A 15,225-nucleotide genomic window follows, 5' to 3' on the forward strand; every position below is an offset into this window, starting at 1 on the left:
CAGCTCCCCAGAGAGGCCTACTGTGAGCTTGCACTCACTTTCCCTCTCTTTCTTGCTCTTTCAAGATAAATAAACATTTTTTAAAAAGAGAGAGACAGAGAGACTCGGAAGCTCAACCAACTAAGCCACCCAGGTGTCTCCAAAATGATCTTTTTAAAACACAAACCAGATCATATTACTCAACCACTGCTTAAAAAATTTTAATAAGCTTTCCATTTACCTTAGGAAAAACTTTAAGGTCCTGATGTGGCCTACAAAGCAATTATGTAACTTCACACTTGATGTGACTCCCACCTAGCTCATCAGATTTATTTTATATTCTTATTAACCTCCCTTCCCAGTATCCAATCGTCTTTTCTTTTCTTTTTTTAGTTTCTTGAACTTGTGGTACTTTTTTCAGCATACAGAAATTCATGTAGTCACTTCTGTTTTCCTTCAGAGTACCTGATCACAATTAGGTATTCACTTCTTTTGATGTTCATTAATATTTCCTCTCCTATTAGGTGATAATCAGGGAATGTTGTCTGTTTTGTTCAGCCTTGCATACTTAGGACATAACCTAGTGGACCATCACTTCAATAAGTAAACTAATGAACTTCATGGCCTGGTTAGAAAGGAGCAATTATCTTACTACAAAATAACACCTAGAGATCATGACATCTTCACCTAATATCACAAAATTCCATTATTTCAAAATTGGAATAATTAAGACTCATATTACACTGAAATCAGACACCATCTGCAACAAATTTTAATTTAGCAGACACCTAACATATGCATTAATTATTTTAGATTGATCAAAATTGAAACACATGGAAAAAAAAAAGAATTGAAACACATGTATTTACTTATCTACCACACTATACAACTCTGAATCTATAACTATAACTCAATTCACCTTCTCTATAAAGCCTTTTCTAATAAAGCAAAGCTTTATTTCCTCATCTTAGGGGTCAAACAGTACCACAACCAATGTTTATTATGTCATTAGGCAGACAATCAATTGTTTAAGAAGTCATTTGAAACCATATTTTCCAAAATGATTACTGATAAACTTACTTTTTAAATAGGAGACAGGGGCACCTGGCTGCCTCAATTGGTAAAGCATGCAACTCTTCATCTCAATGTTGTGAGTTCAAGCCCCACACTGGGCATGGAATCTACTTAAAAAAATATTTTTAAAACTAGATAATTTTAAACTTCAATTGAAGAAATGTTTACTACATATACAAGTATGCTCAACAAAGTATGAACATAAGAATAGGACTATTCATATTACTTATAACCAGCTGCCTCCTTTTAAATAATGTTTCTCTCAATAATATAATCGAAAATGCTCCCTCTCCTAGTAGCCCTGCAGTTTTACACACCAAAACCATTTTCAGAACCAAAACCAAGTAAAGTTATACTTCCTGGGCTTTTACTAATATTTGAGAAATATGTAAACCAAATTTAACTAGTTTATAAACATCTCTCAAAAACTGTTACTACCAAATTCTAAAAGCATATGGACAAATAAACTGAGAAGTCTATTTTCATCTTTAAAGATGAATAAATGGGTGGAAACCATGGTTAAAAGTCAAAGTTTACAGTTCCTTTTAAAAAGAAAACTATCTTGTGGCGCCTGGGTGGCTCAGTCGGTTAGCATCCAATCCTTGTTTCAGCTTGGGTTGTAATCTGATGGTTTGTGAGTTTGAGCCCTGCATAGGGCTCTGTGCTGACAGCATGGAGCCTGCTTGGCTCTCTCTCTCTCTCTCTCTCTCTCTCTCTGTATGTGTGTGTGTATGTCTTTCCCCCTCCCCCACCTCTGGTTCTGTCTCTCAAAATAACAAACTTCAAAAAATTAAAAATTAAAAAAAAAGAACACAATCTTTTGACTCAGTTTTTTGCTTTAAAAGCATGCAATATCTAAAACCCACTGAAAGTCTCTTATTGGAAACTTCTGTAATGTAGGAGTTGATATTTACTTTTAGATTTTTATAAAACATATGTACTTAAAACATTCTTCTGCTTAAAAGTCAACAACTCCAAGCTCTATGGAAAATCTTAATCCTCAATTCTTGTCCCAGGATTTAAAACTGTCCACAGCTTTTTAAATTCTTACCTATCTCTGTAAAACCTTCAGGGTCTATCCGAGTCTAAAAATATTCTACACGCTTTCAGATCCACATCCTTACTCAAACTAGTCCCTCTACTTAAAATATCCTTCCTTCTCCCTCTTTCTAAACACATCCATTTCAAAGTCACTGGATATCCTACTTCCTCCAAGAAGCCCTTCAAGATTCGTGTCACTAAAATCACTTACTTTCCAAAGAATCTTTGTATCTCGTCTAGCACTTAACACTTGCATTACATTAGGATTATTTATTGATATCCTATGGATTCTCCCTACTCACCTCCTTATTATAAGCCTCTAGAGAGTAAGAGCTCCATATACAGATATAATTTCACTTACTCTTTCTCCCCTCTAGTGCTTAACACAGTGGCAGGCATACAATACATACTCAAAACACATGATGAATTTCATAAAGGTCACAACTGTAGTGTTATTGCTCCAAGAGTCAGTGGTTATACTCATTACAAGTTGGGTTTCAAAATATGATGTGGCTCATCATTTTCTATCCACAGACAGTCTCCCACTTCCTCCCTAAGACTTTCACTTATATCTGGTAATGATAAGAGTAGGTCTTCTTTGTATTGTATTCAATATATTATCAATACTATAAAGGCATTAACACTGATATTAAATGAATTCTGTTGCTTTTAAAGCAATTTTTCTACAAGAGTTTATCTAAAAGGAAAACAACATATGTTCAAGGAAAAAAACACATGTACAGAAATGATCAATGTCTATTTTTACTTAAACCCTGTCCTCTCAAATGTTCACCAAATGTAAGTGCTAGACTGTAAAATCTCAGAATCATACTTGGCAAAGTGAGAAGGTGTAAAAACTGAATGTTTCAGTCTACAACATCCAGAAAGAAATGATCTCTTCGACAGAGCACTGTAAGAGTGCTTTCATTTGCAGTACCAGAGGAAGCCATGAGGAAAGAATACAAGTCCAAATTGCAAAATAAAAGCAATTTTTTTTTACCTAAAAATGTATATACCACATTAAGCAAAAGTTTAAAACCACTATACAGCAGGGGCGCCTGGGTGGCTCAGTCGGTTAAGCAGCCAACTTCAGCTCAGGTCATGCTCTCACGGTGTGTGGGTTCGAGCCCTGTGTCGGGCTCTGTGCTGACAGCTCAGAGCCTGGAACCTGCTTCAGATTCTGTGTCTCCTTCTCTCTCTGACCCTCCCCTGCTCACACTGTCTCTCTCTCTCTCAGAAATAAATAAGACATTTAAAAAAATTAAAAAAAAAAAAAACACTATACAGCAAAGGTTCCTTGAACTTTATACTAAAAAGGAATTTCTCAGTAATTTCAACATCATTTGCATCTATGAAAAATGGATGGTAACAAAGTACTCGATTTCTTCTTTTTTTTAAGTTTATTTATTTATTCTGAGAGAAAGAGAGCGAGCACGTGAGCAGAAAGGGGGGTAGGGGAGGGTAGAGAAATAATCCAAGCAGCCTCCAAGTTCAGTACAGAGCCTAACGAGGGCTCGTTTCCATGACAGTGAGATCATGACCTGAGCTAAGATCAAGAGTTGGTCACTTAACTGACTTTATTAAACATAAATTCTGTTAATAAGGTTCCATTTAAATGTAAACAGGAATATTGCTTTAAGAAGGTTAAGGCCATTTAAGGCTGCTGCTCTTTAATCATAAGTTACGGCTATGGGTTACTTATTATGGCACAAAGAATATTTACTTTGAGAGATCAAATTTTAAGTGAGAAGAGTAAACATACTTTCAAAATATTTTCTAATGCAGACTTGCAACATACTCAAACGGAATTCAGAAGGAATTTTGAAGGCTTTACAATTGTGATTTTAAAAACTATCTCTCAGTATAGACCTATACAACACATAAGGTACAATGCTAACACTCTAGTTCATTCACTAATTACTTAACCAGAGCATACAATGTGCCAGACACGGTGCTAACGCTAAGGTATTAAAAAAATAAAAGTACTCTGGGGCGCCTGGGTGGCTCAGTCTTAAGGTTAAGGGTCCAACTTAGGCTCAAGTCGTGATCTCGTGCTTCATGGGTTTGAGCCCTGCTTTAGCTCTGTGCTGACAGCTCCGAGCCTGGAGCCTGCTTCAGATTCTATGTCTCCCTCTCTCTCTGCCCCTCCCCCACTCACGCTCTGTCTCCCTCTGTCTCTCAAAAATGAACATTAAAAGAATATTTTTTAAAAATAAATAAAAGTACTCTTCATCTCCAAGATTTGGTTGCAGCTGCCCAGAATAGAGAAAGATCGCAGGAGGCAAAGAGGAAGAAAAGTAAGAAGGAGAGAGAGGGAGGGAGATTGGTTCTAAGCTGAGAGAACAATGCAACACCGCAGCAGACAAGAGAGCACAGCACCCTTAGGGAACAGAGGCGAATCAAGCATAGGTGGGGTTGGGGGAGTATAAAATAAAAAGTTAAGACTGGAGAGATACATGGGATCAGACCAGACCTGTGGGTTTGTTTCTCAGATCTGAAAGATATAAAGAGACCTTTGCAAAGAAAATGAAATCTTCCAGATCTTGAGTGATGACTTTATTATGTTAACAGGAAAACATAAAATTAGGTATGAACTCGTTGTGTTTATAGCTCTTACGTAAAGTTTTACATAACTGTAAAACTGAGACAACTTTAAAAATTAAGTACAAATTAAAATTGTAAATAACATTAACATAACATGGGGTGCCTGGGTGGCTCAACTGGTTAAGCCTCCGAAGTACGCTTAAGTCATGATCTCGCGGTTCCTGGGTTTGCACCCCACATCAGGCTCTGTGCTGACAGCTCAGAGCCTGGAGCCTGGTTCAGATTCTGTGTCTCCCTTTCTCTATGCCCCTCCCCTGCTTGTGCTCTCTCTCTCAAAAATAAATAAACATTTTTTAAAAAAATTTAATAAAAAAACATTAATATAAGATTATGATGTTATTCATAATAATTCATGAACAATGTTGTAGTCAATCTAGAAATACGTAGTCTCAGGTCGGTTTCATATTATTAAAGCCCTTCTATAATTATAATAAGACTTCAATAATACTAATGCAGGAAATGCTATACTAAATGGATTTAATAATTCCAAGTGTTTAGTCGCTAGTTTAGGGAAATATAGCCACAGACTATAATGCCAGCTAGAGGCCATTAAATGTGCATTTAAAGGGGCGCCTGGGTGGCTTAGTCGGTTGAGCGTCCGACTTTCGCTTGGGTCATGATCTCGCGGTTCGTGGGTTCGAGCCCCGCGTCGGGCTCTGTGCTGACTGCCAGCTNCCTCTCTCCCTCTGCCCCTCCCCACTCGTGCTCTGTCTCTCTCTCTCTCTCAAGAATAAATAAAAAACATTTTTAAAAAAGTTTTTTAAAGAGTCCTCACTTGCTGGGGCACCTGGGTGGCTCAGTCGGCTAAGTGTCTGACTGGATCTCAGTTCTGGTCATGATCTTATAATGTGTGAGATTAAGCCCTGTATCAGACTGCGCAGACAGCAAGGAGCTTGCTTGAGATTCTCTCTCTCCCTTTCTCTCTCAAAATAAATAAACATAAAAAAAAAAGAATAAAGTAAAGAGTCCTCAATTGTTAATTCTTGCAATCTGTCTTGTCTGTTTGTGGTTTAGGACCTTAACTGAAATCTATACAAAATGTGTATCCAGTACAATGACTGCTGAGATTTGAAACAAAACACTCACACTGTAAACAAACTCTTTCATATTGATTAATTACATAGACGGGATCCACCAGATACATCTCACAGTGAAAACATGACACTACTATGCCCAGGTTCTTACAGGTTTGGCCTGCTTAAATTAACAACCTGCCATGACACGATTCAGTTTTACTCACTATGTTCCCTTGTCTGAGCCACCACAATATCATTAGTACAATGCATTATAACTTGGCACAAATACAATAATAAACAAAATCTAAACACAGCAACAAACTCCCAAGGGAGTAGCTAGCTGCAGAGCAGTGCTTCAGACGTTACATAAAACTAATTAATGCTGAAGACTCCCTAGTTCGAAGAATACTACAACAAATGAAATACAACTAAGAAGTTTTAAGAGAAGGGACAAAATCAGATTTGTAGTTTAAACAGAAAAACCAGTATGTACAGGGTGGAGTAATTATTTTACTAGCAGTAAGGAGGCAAACGAGAAGGTTGCTGCAATAATTCAGTGACAAAAGAAAGCCTACATTAAGACAGTAATACTAGGAATACTGATAATACAGAGAAAGCATTTAAATTTAAAGATGTTAAGGAAGTAGAATCTTAGGGCCAGCCAGGTGTGAGAAGTAAAACAGACGGATCAAGGACAACTTGGAGGTTTCTGGAAAAAGCAGGAACAGTGGTACGTTACCCAAGGCAAGGAAAAAGCAGGATTTGGGGGTGAGGGGATTGACTGAGAAGCAGTAGAAGTGTTCATTTGTACATGACAAACGCTTACAGAAACTATCTGATGACCTTCTAGCCTTATCTCTCCCCCAGCTTTTCTGGAAATTCTTGCCCCTCCCTTCACCCTACCTTCAGGGTACAGTTGACCAGTGAAGTCTGAGTCCCTAACTGAAGCTAAGCCAATGCCCAGATCATATCTGTTTTTTATGTACTTTTAAAATTTATTTATATCTATTCATACACATACATTCCACAATCAAAAAACCCTACACCACAGTAAATACGGACCTTGTGACTAACTTAAATTCTAAAACAATCCTCAAACTCAAGTATCCACCAGGGATCTGCTAAGACAGGAGATGACCAACGTTTTTAAAGCCACATAGTAAATATTTTAGCCTTTGCAGGCCCTACGGTCCACTCTGTTATTGTAGCAGCAAAAGCAGCTACAAACAATACAGAAACAAATGGGTGTGTCATCTGTGTCCCAATAAAACTTTATTTATGAACACTAAAATTTGAGTTTCCTGTAATTTTCACAGGCCACAAAATGACTTTTTTCCCCATCATTTAACAATATAAAAAACATTTTTAGCTCACAGGCCACACAAAAGCAGGCAGCACTGGGCCTACTAACCATAGTTTACGGATCCTTGTGCGAAGGCAACACAGAACTGCCTTCCCTTAAAACTCTTTCCAAATGTCCTCTCAGTGTTAACCTTAACTTAAAACAACAGACAAGGAAAATAATCCTCGTTGACAGAACTGAAGATTTTCATTTGGCTTACCAAAGAACTCACTCCACTTGCAAGGAAGTAGGTAGACAAATGAAGGCCCATGTACTTGCTGGTTTTGCCATTTACCTTACACTGTACCTGCCTACCAATGTATGGTGTAAGTTTTGGAACAATGATACCTTCCTCTCCCCTCCACTCCTAACGGTTTGTTTTGTTGGTGGTGGTGGTGTTCTCCCACAACTATGTATCAGTTATGTCAGGGATGATTAAATTTAGTGTTTAGCCCACAACTTTCAGATATGTGACAAAGCAGATCCAGATCCAATTAACAAAGGATTTCACCATTCGAATCAGGACTCAGAGAACAAGGGCCTCTGGATGTGTTCACCAGATAGAAATTGGGTTGTCTCCAGAGATGAGGGTATCTGCTGTTATATACAGATAGCTATATTATGTTAAAAAAAAAAATCAACAGGGGCGCCTATGTGGCTGAGTTGGTTAAGCATCCAACTCTTGACTTCAGCTCAGGTCATGATCTTCCAGTTTGTGAGATCAAGCCCTGCATCAGGCTCTGCACTGATGGTGCAAAACCTGCTTGGGATTCTCTCTCTCTCTCTCTCTCTCTGCCCCTCTACCTGCTTGTGTGTGCTCTCTCTCTCAACGTAAATAAGTAAACATTTAAAAAATAAACATATATATAGGAAAAAAAAGTAGGACTGTGTGTGTACTAAATAACTATGGGATAAATGAGGGGGACAACTATGGTTTAGAGTGTCCTTTACTCCACTTCTCTCTGGAATGTCACAGTCAGAACATGTTGGGTTTTTTTAAATGTTTATTTACTTATTTTGAGAAAGAGCATACATGCACCTAAGAAAGAGACAGATACAAAGAGAGAGAGCATGTGTGCATGTATAAGTACTGGGGAGGGGCAGAGAGACAGGGAGAAAGAGCTTCTCACAAACCACGAGATCATGACCTGAGCTAAAACCAAGAGCCAAACCAAGAGCTGGACATTTAACTGACAAGCCACCCAGGTGCCCCGGTTAGAGCATGTTAGAGTTGTGCTCCGCAGGTGGACATATTACCAAATGAGTCCTTTTCCTGGAACTGGGATTTGGAGTCAAAGCAGCCTCTCTCTGATAGCAGAAGATATAAGTTAAAACTCAAAAGGTATTAGTTAAGTGTTAAATTTGGTCTGCAGCAAGAGAGAACTGAACACAGAAAGAACATCTGAAGCATAATAGACACTCCTAACTACATCTGCAGCCCCTGGATCTAGCTGTTCCTGAGTTCTAGCTGTCTTCTTGTGGGTTGACTGCCTTTCTTATAATTCATGGGGTATCTGATATGTTCTCAACAAGTTCTTTTTTGCTTACATTGGGTACGTGCCACTCTTGGAAGGTATTCAGTTTGAATGAAAGAGTTATGGTTCCCACAAAACACTTCAGAGATGGTAGCTGAAGCTATACAAATTTCACTCACATCCAGAAGACTGAAAACAGAAGGCCAAAATATTAAGAACCTTCAATATCAAGGGATTAGCAGAGAATTAAGTCTGTAAGAAAGCAACTGGTAGGAAGAAACGGAAGAGACAGTCATAACAAGAAAGAAAACAGTATCAAGGAGAAAATGGTTAACAACAACAACAACCAAAAAAAGGCAGAGAAAGAGATAAAGGAGTAAGCAATAACTATATAATTTAGCAATAAAGAAGTCACTGGTGGCCTTGGTAAGAGCAATTTCACGAACAGGATGAAAAGACAGGCTGAAAGTTTAAGGCTGCAGAGGAGGGGCACCTGGGTGATTCAGTCAGTTGAGTGTGGGACTTCAGCTCAGGTCATGATCTCACCATTTGTGAGGTTGAACCCCACATCGGGCTCTCTGCTGTCAGCGCAGACCCTGCTTCATTTCAGATCCTCTGTACCCCTCTCTCTGCTCCTCCCCAGCTCACATTCTCCCTCTCTCTCAAAAATAAAAACATTAAAAAAAAACAACAAACAAACAGGGCACCTGGGTGGCCCAATTGGCTAAGCATCTGATTTTGGCTCAGGTCATGATCTCACAGCTCATTAGTTTGAGCCCAGTGTTGGGCTCTGTGCTGACAGCTGAGCCTGGAGCCTGCTTTGGATTCTCTGTCTCCGTCTCTCTACCCCTCCCTCCCCCAGTTGCACTCTGTCTCTCAAAAAAATAAAGATTAAAAAAAAAAAAAAAAAGAGTGCAGAGGAAGTACACAACACTAGCCATGAAGCAATCTTCCTATTTAAAAAAAATTCAAGCTTTGGGGCGCCTGGCTGGTTCAGTTCGTAGAGCATGCAATTCTTGGAAGTTGGCAGTTCAAGCACCACGTTGGGCAGTTTATTTAAAAGTTACTCGGGGGGCACCCGAGTGGCTCAGTTGCTTGAGCGTCCCACTCTTGATTTCTACTCAAGTCATGATCTCATGCTTTGTGGGACGGAGCCCTGCATCAGGCTCTGAATTTATAGTATGGGGTCTGCATGGGATGGATGTTCTCTCTCCCTCTCTCTCTGCACCTCCTCAACCTGTTCTCTCTCTCTCTGAAAATAAATAAACTTTAAAATAAAAATAACAATTCAAGGGCACCTGGGTCATTCAGTTAAGTATCTGACTCATGATTTAGGCTCCGGTCATGACCTTGCAGTTCAGAGGTTCAAGCCCTGCCTTGACAATGCAGGGCCTGCTTGGGATTCTCGCTCTCCCTCTCTCTTTGCCCCTCCTCACTCGTTCTCTATCTCTCAAAAGCAATAAATTTTAAAAATACAAAGTAAAAATAAAAATTCAAGGGGTGCCTGGGTGGCCTTGGTTAGGCATCTGCCTTCTCCCCTGCTTACCCTCTCTCAAAATAAATAAACATTAAAAAAATACAAAAATTCAAGCTTCAATTGGATCAAGCTTCTAAATATAACTACTATATACAGAAAAAACAAGGGACTGAGGAACATATTACATAAAACCACAGGGATGCATTCAGCACAATTTAAGGTTGTGAGAAATCTCATCGGGCAAAAATGTGGCTTCTTTAACAAACCAACTGTACAGAAACAAGAGTAAGTGCAAAACTCAGAGAAATTTGAAGACTGACTAGATATGTGATGATACTAAGGAATTAGTATTAACTTCTTTACTGAAAGGTTGGATTATTGTTTTAATCTTTATTTTTTGCAGATATATAATGAAATAGTAATACAAAGCCCTTATTTTACCAGGATGTCTTCCCTGATATACTGTGCCAGATGTCACTCAGCAGGGTATAGTCCCCTAGTCAACATAACACATAAGAGAGATACAAAGTGATGCAGGGATTCAAAGAAGGTAGTTCCCAGTTGGAGTATCCTAGGGAATCAAGTAAAATTTTGGGAAGGCAATGGTACTTCCACTGTGCCGCAAAAGACAGTGAAATTTTAATAAGTAGGGAACAACAGAGGAAAAGTGATATTCCAGATGGAAGAAATGGACGCAATGGCAAAGAGGTGGGAATGCCTGTCAATGTAAAGCACTGACCTCTCCATAAAACTGTCGCTACCATAATAATGACAAGAAAAGAAAAAGTCAAAGTGAAAAACTGTAACTCACTAGCCAGCTCTAACTTTACAAAATCATGAGAGACCCACCCATTCAGCCCTAAAGCAGTGCCAGGTAGCACAGTCCCGGGGTAGATCATGACAATATGTGGGTAGCCTAACCATACTGGCTTTCCGCGGCAACAAAATCATGTCAGTCCCTGATTTCCCCAGCCACACACCTACAACTCTGGAAAAGCAATGCACAAGGGTCTTTTATCTATCCTAGGAAATAATGAAAATAGTTTAAAATGGTATCCAATAATAACTTTGGCTACCCACCTAAATGCCGTTGCCATGGTTCATTTGGCACTACAAAAGAGGTAAAATTACACAAAATGCCTTCCCGCAGAACATTCCACAGGTTACAGATTTTTTAAAAAAGTATATTCCTGACAAAGCAAGCAGGTAGATGTTTTTTTATTTTTTGGCTATATTTACTCTTTTTTTTTTTTTTTAATTTCCAGTATCCTTTAACATACAGCGCTATATAAGTTTCAGGTGTACAATACAGTGATCCAACAGTTCCATACATTACTCAGTGTTCATCACGACAAGTGCAGTCCTCTTGTCATGATGAGCAGTGGGTAATGTATGAAACTGTTGGAACACTATATTACATACCTAAACCTAACATAACAGTTTGTCAACTCTACTGGAATTAAATTAAAAAAAAAATGTTTTTAAGTGCATTCCTAATCTCCTTCACCTTTTCCACCCATTCCTGCCACGCACCTCCCTTCTGGTAACCATGTGTTTGTTCTCTGTAGTTAGGAGTCTGTTTTTTGGTTTATCTCTTTTTTTCTTTCTTTGGTTTGTTTTGTTTTGTTTCTTAAATTCCACATATGAGTGAATCATATGGTATGACTTTTTCTCTGACTGGCTTAGTTAACTTAGCATCATATTCTCTACACACATCCAAACTGTTGAAAATAGCAAGATTTCACTCTTGTTTATGGCTAAATAGTATTCCATCATATAAAGATACCAATCTTCTTTATCCATTCATCTACTGGCGGACACTTGAGGTGCTTCTATAGTTGACTACTGCAAATAATGCTGCAAGAAACATAGGGGTGCATGTATCCCTCAAAATTAGTGTTTTCATTGTGTTTGGCTAAATACCCAGTAGTGTGATTACTGGATTGTAAGGTACTTCTATTTTCAATTTTTTAAGGAAATAATGTCTTCCACGATGACTGCACCAGTTTGAAATCCCACCAACAGTGCACAAGGCTTCCTTTTTCTCCACATCCTCACCAACACTTGTTGTTTCTTGAGTTTTTTATTTGAGCCATTTTAAGGTAGATTTTAAACAAAATATTTTCCTTCAAAAACAGAATTAGGCTAGGGTGCCTGGGAAGCACAGTTGGTTAAGCATCCAAATCTTGATTTCAGCTCATGATCTTGGGTTCATGGGATGGATCCCCGCATTGGGCTCTGCACTGGGAGGACTGAATCTGCTTGGGATTCTCCTTCTTTGTCCCTCCCCTGATTGCGTGCCTGCGTTCATGTGTGCACTCTCTCTCTCATTCTCTCTCTCAAAATAAATAAGCTTTAAAGAAAGAGAGAATTAAGGGGTGCCTGGATGGCTCAGTTGGTTAAGTGTCCACCTTCGGCTCAGGTCATAATCTCAAGGTTCGTGGGTTTGAGTCCTGCATCCGGCTCTGTGCTGACAGCTCAGAGCCTGCAGCCTGCTTTGGATTTTGTGTCCCCTCTCTCTCTGTCCCTCCCCCCCCAAAACAAATAAATGTTAAAAAAACAGAATTAAGGGGCGCCTAAGTGGCTCAATCGGTTGAGCGTCCAACTTTGGCTCAGGTCACAATCTCATGCTTCGTGGGTTTGAGCCCCACGTCGGACTCTGTGCTGACAGCTAGCTCAGGGCCTGGGGCCTGCTTCAGATTCTGTGTCTCCCTCTCTCTCTGACCCTCCTCTGCTCACGTTGTCTCTGTCTCTCAGAAATAAATTAAAAAAATTATAAAAATATTTTTTAATAAAAATAAAACAGAATTAAGAAGTAGTTCCAATATTAAAATGTTTTGTAATACTTTGGAAATGATTTCAGTGGTTCTAATATTTTCTGTGTGCTAATACCATTAAAATTCTTAGAATGTGATACCAGTGAAAATGAACATCAGGACAAACAGGAATGCAGATGATAGACCCAAACTCCATTAACTGTCATGTTTATTATGACTTCTTCCATGTACTAGAGTTATCACCTCAAACAACCAAGATATTCAGTATAAAAAGTTACAAGTAGACCTACTTTTCTTAAACCAAAGGAAAAAGCACCAAGGTAACAGGTCTGGTTAGCTTTAATCACTGACTACACCTTACTTCACAGTAAGTGAGACTGGCACACACCCTCCCAGAAGTCAAATATAATCACTCCAACTTATCAGAGAAAATGAAAAAGGAAATGGTTAAATATAATGAGGACTGGGAGTTCACAAGCTGGGAAACAATTACATTATAGAGGAAAGTTAAAAAAAAATTTTATTTGAGTACAGTAGACTCAAAAAAAGTTTTTATACTAAGATATCTGGAGAATAGAGCTAAAGTAAAAAAAAAAAACCAACAAACTTAAGTCCTCAACTTTTATAATATGTACTGCACTTGTGGGTCATTGTCCAGGTGTGCCTTTAATACTTGTAAGAGTATCTCTTTAATTTTATGAAAAATACTACAAAGAAAAGGCCTTGTACATTTTGGACTCCATTCTAAACCAGTAGATGGCCACAAAAGAAGAAATACCTGTTTTCTTTGTTTCTCTCAGGCACACATAAAACCATGACATTTACCTTAACTCTTCAAAAAAGGTAAGATCCACAACTTTAAGAAGGCTCCACCCTTCTGTCATCTTCTGCAGTGGATAGTCACTGGTGCCCCTTCCAACACTGATCACTTACTCATACAGTTTTCTTTAGATGACCCTTTTGTGAAACCTTAGGCGGGATACCACATTCACATTCAACCTAACAACTGTGTAAAATACTGAGGAGGATACAGGAGAGATAGAAACATAGTTCTTGTTCTAGACACACTGCAACAGACCTATCAGAGAATTACAATACAAAAGAACCTGTCAGCTGTTACAAAAGACATACAATAACTCAAGAGCACAGAAAACGAATGTCATCTGACAAATAGAAAGTGAATCTGGATAAAAATATTCTATCTTTAGGAGTTCTTAATACCTAACAGAGCTTCACCAAAGCTCTGTACAATCATCTTGATACCCCAAAACCGTGGAGCACTTTCCAATTAATACAGCTAAGCTTTTTTTTTTTTTTTTTTTGGTAAACCAAACAGTAAAGTTAGGCCATTCACAGACATCCTATCTTGTCCCCACTTGGCGAAAAATTTAATTTAAAGTAGAATTTGCCTACTGTTCCTGCAGAGCTAACAAAAACCAAAGTCACCAGCATACAAGCCACCACACACTCAATGAAACTGCTGATATTTAAAAAAAAGAAAAATCATTGCTTCCAGGTAAATTGACTCTAAAAGATAATTATAAATAACTTCTTGAGGATTTTTTTTAAAGTTCAGAGACTGAAAAATGCAGAGATGAATAAGGAAAATTAAGCTGAGAAATTTAAAGAAGCCAGCTTTGTTAAAAGACAAGTGGCCCTTTGCCAACACTTCTTTATGCATATATGACCAAAGAAGATCCAGGCCGATTCGCAGGCCACAAAGGCTCACATCAAATGCCAAATTATGAAAATTCCCATCAATACCTCCATTTTGATAAACCAAAGTACAGTTAAATAACAAAAGCACTTCACAAGGCTTTGAGAAATCAATATGGAAACAAAGCTCTGAGCTCTTAACACCTGAGTCCTAAAAATCAACACGTATTTCAAACGTCACATTTGCAAACATCCCCATAGGCACTTCTAGCTTAGATTCCACCAAGACAGACCGGTCACTGAAAAAGAGGCTGGCCTTGGTGTAAAATTTCCGTAAAGCCATTCTGAATCGCAACTGACTGCGAGAACCCTAAATGAACTCTTCCTCTCCGTTTGACTCCATACACGACCATTTCAGATTTGTGCTTTCAACTTCCTATAAATCATATCCACTGTGAGAGAAAAAGCAGTAAGGATACTCCTCAAACTCTTATACCCCATGATCCACCCTCAAAGAGTGGAAGGAACAGCAAAGTGGAAGGAACAAAGCACTGACGTCAATTACGAGATTAACCCCGGGCACAGGCAGCTGGAGGAAAGGCCTACACATCCATATCCAAATCCGAGCTTTCGGGATAACTAGGTAACAGACCGACAGCGAAGTTATGGGAGGGGTAGTCAAGTATTACACCCCCACCTTCCCATTTTTAGTCAATCTCCTTCGCTAGCCGAAGGTGGAAATTTTTTTCCCTTTTTTTTTTTTTTTTGGAGGAGGGGGGGGGGG

General features: G+C 38.7%; 1 protein-coding gene across 2 annotated transcripts in view; it reads right to left on the reverse strand.

Annotated features, from left to right (window-relative positions):
• The window catches only part of AFF4 (ALF transcription elongation factor 4), a 96,096-nt gene that overhangs the window by 80,370 nt on the left and 501 nt on the right, over positions 1 to 15,225 (reverse strand). The gene's annotated exons all lie outside the window — the stretch shown is intronic.

The sequence above is a fragment of the Crocuta crocuta genome, unplaced genomic scaffold, assembly GCF_008692635.1.
Source record: "Crocuta crocuta isolate KB4526 unplaced genomic scaffold, BGI_CrCroc_1.0 scaffold64, whole genome shotgun sequence".
Taxonomy (NCBI): domain Eukaryota; kingdom Metazoa; phylum Chordata; class Mammalia; order Carnivora; family Hyaenidae; genus Crocuta; species Crocuta crocuta.